This window comes from Choloepus didactylus, chromosome 1 (genome assembly GCF_015220235.1).
Source record: "Choloepus didactylus isolate mChoDid1 chromosome 1, mChoDid1.pri, whole genome shotgun sequence".
NCBI classification, from domain to species: Eukaryota; Metazoa; Chordata; class Mammalia; order Pilosa; family Megalonychidae; genus Choloepus; species Choloepus didactylus.
The window spans coordinates 51,243,844-51,252,047 of NC_051307.1; the positions used below are offsets into that span (position 1 = coordinate 51,243,844).

Below are 8,204 nucleotides of genomic sequence, written 5' to 3' on the forward strand. Positions count from 1 at the left end.
TGTAGAGGAAGTCTTCTGGGGAAAAAGGCACTTTGTTGTGAAAGTTGGATTTAATTACATGAAAGTTGAGAAGTCTAGGATAGACTCAAAAGTCAGTATTCACTTTTGTATTTCTCTGTGAGACTGAAGATAGCAATAGGAATACTTACTTTTCCTCCAGGGAAGTGAAGACCAGATGTCAGTGCAGCTTGAAAGTGGACCTTTTCTGATGATAGAACTTTATAAGTATCTTGTTACATCACCACACATGGCAACTCCATACAATCTTGAGTCCCATTTTAACTGCTGTTGCATTTTTTAATTCTGTATTGATGTGTTTCTCTTGCTGGTGTGTAAAAGGCATCTTTGACACTCTGGTTTTGGCTGAGGTTTCAATAAATGGAATCCCATAATTCTTGGCCAGTTCATGGGCTTGTTTGGTGTCAACTGTCCTTGTTGGCAAATCATACTTGTTTCCTACCAGCACCATAGGTACATCATCTGAATCTTTAACTCACTTAATCTGCTCCCTCTAGAGGTTAATATCTGCAAATGACTTGCCTTTGCCTGTCCTCATGTATTAGTCTCTCATGGCACTGTACTCCTCTTATTGGGCTGTACCTTCTATAACCACCTGTTTTGGGTAAGATACCTTGATGTAGGATCATACTCATCTACAAAGTGGTTCTGGATTAGCTGGATTGTCAGTGCACTTTTCCCAACACCACCTTCTCCAACCACCACCAGTTTGTACTCAGTCATTTCACACCAGCAATAGTCTCAAGCTCCACTGCCTCTGTTTTGGGCAAATTCAAGACTACAACTGGGAAAAATGCTTGAGACCCAGAAGCATCATGAACAGCCCTCACCAGGGAGTGGCACCTACATGCAATCTTTACTTTTGCAATGTTAACTCATATTTTCCCTCTTGTTTCTAAAAGAATTTGTAATGACCATCTCATATTTATATAAACAGCAACCCTTTTCTTTCCCTTTCAGTGTTTTATATCTTCATATGGCTAGTTTCTAGAAATACAATTCTCCTGGTCAACTAATTCAGATAAGAGCTTCAAGTTAGAGTTTCATTTTTACAGAATTTCTTCATTGCCGTCAGATCAAAGTTGATTTGCCTTTGTATAATCACTACCAAGGAGAGAAGAGAACTCACACCCAGGAATGATACTTCTGACTAATTTTTTCCATTTATGTGGACATATATTCAGCTGAATTGGTTATGGTAATTTGATTGAACTTAATAAAAATGTACTAAGCAAATGCCTAAAGTTAATAACCTACTTAATGATGAAAGAATGAAAGCTTTCCCCCTAAGATCAGGAACAAGACAAAGATGTCCACTGTCACGACTGCTATTCCACATTAACCAGAAGTACTTGACAGAGCAATTAAGCAAGAAAAAGTAATAAAAGATATCCAAGTAGGAAAAGAAGAAGTAACACTTTCCCTCTTTGCAGATATGATTGTACATACAGAAAATCCCCCCCCACCACCAAAAAAAGTCCACAACAAAGTTCTTAGAGCTAATAAATGAAAGCAGAAAAGTGGCAGGTTATAAGATCAACACCCCAAAATCAGTAGTTTCTATACACAAGCAATGAACAATCAAAAGAAGAAAGCAAGAAAAAAAATTCCATTCACAATAACAATTAAAAGAATCAACTACCTAAGAATAAATCAAACCAAGGATGTAAAGGATTTACACACAGGAAACTACAAAACATTACTAAAAGAAGACCTAAATAAATGGAAGAACATTCCATATTCATGGAATGGAAGACTAAAAAATATCATTAAGATATCAATCCTACCTAAAGCAATTTATAGATTCAACATAATCCCAATCAAATTCCCAACAACCTTCTTTGCACAAAAAGCCAATCATCAAATTTATATAGCAGGGCAAGGGAACTTCAAATGGTTAATGCCATATTTAAAAAAGTAGAACGAAGTAGGAGGACTCACACTTCCCAATCTTAAAACTTATTACAAAGTCACAGTAATCAAAAGAGCATGTGAAGGGGGAATGATAACCTAATATGTTCAGATATGTTAATGAGGATTAATTTAAAGGTATGGGGATGGATAGGGTGATGATTGTTTGTTAATAGGAGTATAGGTATCAGAGCTGCATTGAAGGTGAACATGATTGAAAGGGGTTCTTTAAAGGCATGTTTCCCACAGATCAGCTCTACAAATATAAAACAGTGTTTGCATGATATGCTTCTAAGGTATGACACTAGTAAAAAGAGTTCACACAGGGTGGTATATAGAAAAAATTTACCTATTGCATACTAGGGACTATAATTAACAGGATTACCTTACTAGTACCACACAAATAGTAGGGACAAATAATTAAGGGCTGAAAAGAGCTATGGAGTGTTTTGGGTCACGAGAATTTTTTAAAATGGAGAGTGATGAGGGCTGTACAACTAAGTGATGATAATATGAGATATTGATGGATTATCAAGAACAGAACATATGCTATGTGCAGTTAGGAACACCCTACTTAGCAAGCCTTTGATCTTGAGGCTTGGTCTTGTGAAAGTTATGACTATAAAGCAGAGGCTAAGCTCACCTACAGTTATCCCTAGGAGTCACCTCCAGAGAGCCTCTTTTGTTGCTCAGATGTGGACTTTCTCTCTCTAAGCTCAACTCTGCATAATGTCAACAACCCTCTTCAACATGAACAAGCTAGGGTGATCACTGCCAGACATCCCTGAAGATTGGAAAAATGATTAAACTAGAGGAGGGGGTAGCAACAGATGAGATATAATTTAACAAAGGACTTTGAATACTGAATTTCTATAATTTTCTTTTTATTAGTTGCTAGGGTATTATAATAAATAGAAGGAAAAACTGAAATGGTGGAATTGTAACCCATAACATTCTTTGAAGTTTCCTATATAACTACTTGTTAAATTGCACTTGGAAAATTATTACTTTTATGTATATATGTTATATTCCACAGTAAAGAAAAAAAAAAAGAAAGAAAAAAGAGCAAAGTACTAGGTTAGTGTAAAGCCCTGATACATCCCAGAGTAATTTAGGAAGAGAATAAAAAAGTTTCAGTGGCTGAGCTATTTCAAATGGAGTTGAGAGGACATTCTGGAGGTTATTCTTATGCATTATGTAGATATCCCCTTTTAGTATTTAGTGTATTGGAATAGCTAGAAGTAAATACCTGAAACTGTTGAACTGCAACCCAGTAGCTTTGATTCTTGAAGATTGTATAACCATATAGATTACAGAGTGTGACTATGTGATTGTGAAAACCTTGTAGCTCACAGTCCTTTTATAGAGTGTATGGACAGATGAGTCGAAAAATGAGGAAAAAAATTAAATGAATAATAAGGAGGGATTGGATGGGATAGGGTGCTTTGGGTGTTCTTTTTTACTTTCCTTTTTATTCTTATTTTTATTTATTTGGAGTAATGAAAATGTTCAAAAATTGATTGTGGTGATGAATGCAAAACTATATGATGGTACTGTGAACAATGATTACACATTTTGGATGACTGTATGGTATGTGAATATATCTCAGTAAAACTGAATTAAAAAAAAGAGTATGGTACTGCCACAAAGGCAGACATATTAACCAATGGAATTACATTGAGAGCACAACCCTCATATGTATGGCCAACTGCTTTTTGGCAAGGGGGCAAAGACCAACTCAATGGGGAAGAATAGTGTCTTCAACAAATGGTGCTGGGAAAACTGAATCTCCATTTGCAAAAATAAAGAAGAGGGCCCCTACCTCACACCTGATACAAAAATCAACTCAAAATGGATCAAAGACTTAATATAAGGGCCAGAACTATCAAACTCCTAAAAAAAAAAAAAAAAAATGTTGCGAAGCACATTCAGGACCTTGAATTAGGCAATTCTTTCTTTGACTTTTCACCCAAAGCACAAGCAACAAAAGAAAAAATAGATAAGTGGAACCTCATCAAAATTAAAACCTTTTTTGCCTCAAAGGACTTTATCATGAAAATAAAATGTCAACTTACACAATGGGAGAAAATATTTAGAAATCATATCTGATATATGTTTAATATCCAGAATACATAAAGAAATCCTTTGACCTAACAGCAAAAAGACAAACAAACTAATAAAAATGGGCAAAAGACTTGAATAGACATTTCTCCAAAGAAGAGATATAAATGGATGGCTAGAGAGCACATGAAAGGATAGGCAACATTGCTAACCATCAGGGAAATGCAAATAGAAACCAGAATGAGATCCAAAATGTCCCACCCACAGTAGGTCTTCACACACAGATATGGATTAAAAAAACATGACTTTTCTTGGGTACATAACAGCTTCAAAACAGCATGGCATGTATAATAACTTCTTATTAATGGCTGAATAAGATTTCATTATGTGAATTATACCACATTTTGTTCTTTCATCTGTTGATGGACACTTGGATTGTTTCTCCATTTTGGCTAGGAATAAGCGTCTATGAACATTGGTATACAAATATCTGTATGAATCCCTGCTTTCAATTCTTTGTGACATATAAAAAGAAGTGGAATTGCTGAGTCATATGGTAATTCTATATTCAACTATCTAAAGAACAGAAAAGTTGATTTCCACATTAGCTGGACCATTTTACAATACCATCAACAATGTGTGATTGTTCAAATTTCTCTGCATCTTCCCCAAAACTTTTAATTTTCTGTTTATTACTGTGATTATTATTGTATTATGATTATGATTATTATTATTATTGCCATCCTAAACATTGTGAATTTGTATCTCAATGTAAGTTTGGTTTGCATTTCCCTAATGACAAATGATGCTGAGCATCTTTTCATGTGCTATTTGCCATTTGCATATCTTCTTTGGAGAAACATCTATTCAAGTCCTTTGCCCATTTTTAAATTATTTTGTTTGTCTTTTTGGTATTGAATTGTATCAGTTCATTACATATTTTGGATATTAAGCATTTATCAGATATATAGTTAGCAAATCTCTCCCATTCTGGAGTTTGTCTTTCCAATTTCCTGATAATGTCCTCTGATGTACAAAAGTTTTGTTTTCATTTTTATAAGGTCTATTTTGTTTATTTTTTGTATGTCTATCTAAGCAATCATTACCAAATCCAAAGTTATTATGGTTTCCACATATATTTTTTTCTTCTAAGACTTTTACGGTTTTAGCTCTTATGTTTAAGTCCTTGCTCCTTTTAGAATTACTTTCTGTATTTGGTAAGAGGTAGGGGTCTACTATCCTTCTTTTGTTTATGGAATTCCAGTTTTCCCAGCACCATTTGTTGAAGAGACCACTTTTTCCCCAATTAATGTACTTGGAACCCTTGTCAGAAATCAGTTGGTTTAAATATATGGGTTTATTGCTGAACTGTCAATTCTATTCCATTTGTCTATGTGTCTATCTTTATGCCACTACCAAATTGTCTTAATTAATATAGAATTGTAGTAAGTTTTGAAATCAGGAAGTATTAGACCTTTACCTTATTCTTCTTTTGCAATAATGATTTGGCTATTTGAGGCCCCTCATAATTCCATGAGAATTTGAGAGTCAGCTTTTCTGTTTCTGTAAAACAGGCTGCAAGAATTTTCATAGGAATTGTGTTGAATCTATAGATTGTTGTGGGTGGTGTTGACATTTTAGCAATTTTAAGTCTTCCTATCCATGAATACATGATGTCTTGCAATTTGCTTAGGTCTTTAATATATTTTAGTAGTCTTTTATAGTCTTCTATAAAACTTCACCTCCTTGGCTAAATTTATCCTTATGTATTTTATTCTTTCAGATGCTTTTGTGAATGAAATTGTTTGTTTGCTTTTTTTAATTTCCATTTTGGAATGTTCTTTGCTAGTGTATAGAAACACAACTGATTTTTGCATGTTAATCTTGTAGCCTGCAACTTTGATGAATTCATTTATTAACACTAGTAGCTTTGGGATTTTCTATATTAAAAAAATCATCTGTGAGTAGAGAAAGCATTACTTTTTCCTTTCAAATATTAATACTGTTAATTTTTTTTCTTGACTTATTGCTCTGGCTGAAACTGCCAGTACAGCATTCAATAGCAGTGGAAAAAGAAGACATACTTTTCTTGTTGCTGACTTCAGGGGAAAGACTTTCATTCTTTCAACATTAATATAATGGTAGCTGTGGATTTTTAATATATGCTCTTTATTGTATGTCAGAAATAACTTTTTTTCCAGTTTGTTAAAGCTGCCAAAGTGCAATATACCAGGAATTGATTGGTTTTTACAATGGGGGCTTATTAGTTCAAAAATTTACAGTTACAAGTCAATGAAAATATCCAAACTAAGGCATAAACAAGAGGATACCATCACTGAAGAAAATCTGATGGCATCTGGGGTTCCTCTCTCACATGGGAAAGCATATGGCAGTAGTCTGCTAGGCCTCTTCTGGGGTAGCTTCTTATTTCTGTTGCTTTCTCTAAAATGTCTTTGGGCTTCTGAGCTTCTCTCTCTCTCAGCTCCTGTGAATCCTTGTTTGTTTCTATTTAAGCATCTAGAGATCCTCTCTTAGCTACCCTGGGGCAAACTGGATGTCATTTCTTAGCTTTCTCCTGGTTCTGGTTTTAATGGCTATCTCCAAAATGTCTCCGGGTGTTTTCTTTCTAACTATCTCTGAGCTCTCTTCAGAATGTCTCTGCCTTTTATCCGTTCATAAAGGATGCTAGTAAACTAATTAAGACCCACCTTGAATGGACAAGGTCATATATCCATGGAAATAATCTAAAGGTCCCAGACACAATTGGATTGGTCACATCTCCATGGAAACAATCTAATCTAAAGAGCTCACCCACAATGGGTCTGCCCCACAAGAGTGGATTAAAAGAACATTGCTTATATACCTCCATTAAATGTAACAAAGGCAATATGCCAATGCTAAATGTATATGAAAGGGGGATATAGGGGAGGAATACGGGATTCTTGGTAGCGGTGTTATTTGCTGTCCTTACTAGTATATTGTATTGTATGACATGCTATTTTTCTTTTTATCATTTTTTTCTTATTGCTAAAAAAAAAAACACAATTTTTTCTTGTAGTAATCAGTATGTTCAAGTGCTGATTGTGGTGATAAATGTACAACTTTATGATGATACCATGAACAACTGATTGTACACTGTGGATAAATGTATGATATGTGAATATAACTCTATAAAATTGTAGGAAAATATATATATAGAAGTAAAAGTGTTGGAGAAAACATGGTGAGAGGGATGATGCCTCACCAATATGGACTAACTACAATGTGTAAACTCAGAATTGAATCTTAGAACATAGCCTAACGTGGACATAATAATTGTAATAGTCCCTAGATTGTAAGCTCTTACGGCAGTTAACTCTATCCCTGAATTTTAATGCCTATCTCTAAACTTTGAGATGCTGACCCCCTAGTGTATAACCTGATTGCTCTCTGGAACAATGCATATCTCTAAGACACCTGAAACTCAGAGCTAGAGCTCGGCAGATATGAATGTCAGTATTAGTGCACACAGCCACTGTCAAAAAAAAAAGCTGAAAAAGAGCCCAGACTTCAATTAGTGATATGAATGAAGCAGGTCTGGTTAAGACCAGGGCAAGCCAAGCCAAAGGGTAAAGGTTGAAACTGATTGTGTTTTAAAACTTCAACTTCCATATGAGACCAAGGGAAGAGATATCTATTTGGTACAGGATCTAAATTTTCTAAACGGAACAACTCTACAGTCGATTTGTTCAAACACCACAATTGCATGGAACTTTGAATAGAAAGTGAGATACGGTAGGTTAGTATAGGCTGGAATGAAATAGTGACACATCCCAGAGTAATTTGGGCAGATAATAAAAAATATATTTACAGCCTCCCCCTCCCCCGCCCCAAGGATCTGGGGGAAGGTGCGGATGTGTTGGACATCCTCACCTGTACTAGTGTTGATGTTGTCACAAAATTGGGACTGGTGGTTTGATGTGCTGAGCCCTCGAGCACGGGACTTGCCCTTATGAAGCTCATTACCACAAAGGAGAGTCTAAACTTGCATGTAATGGTGCCTAAGGGTCTTCCCCTGAGTACCTCTTTGTTGCTCAGATGTGGCTCTCTCTCTCTCTAACTGAGCCATCTCGACAGGTGAACTTGCTGCCCTCCCCCCTACATGGGACCCAACTCCCCAGGGTGTAAATCTCCCTGGCAATGCAGAATATGACTCCCGGGGATGAAGGTGGACC

The 8,204-nt window shown here is 35.6% G+C and overlaps 1 pseudogene; it reads right to left on the reverse strand.

Annotated features, from left to right (window-relative positions):
* Nucleotides 1–233: 233 nt before the first annotated feature.
* Nucleotides 234–741, reverse strand: LOC119529933 (annotated as a pseudogene).
* Between the last annotated feature and the right edge of the window lie 7,463 nt (nt 742–8,204).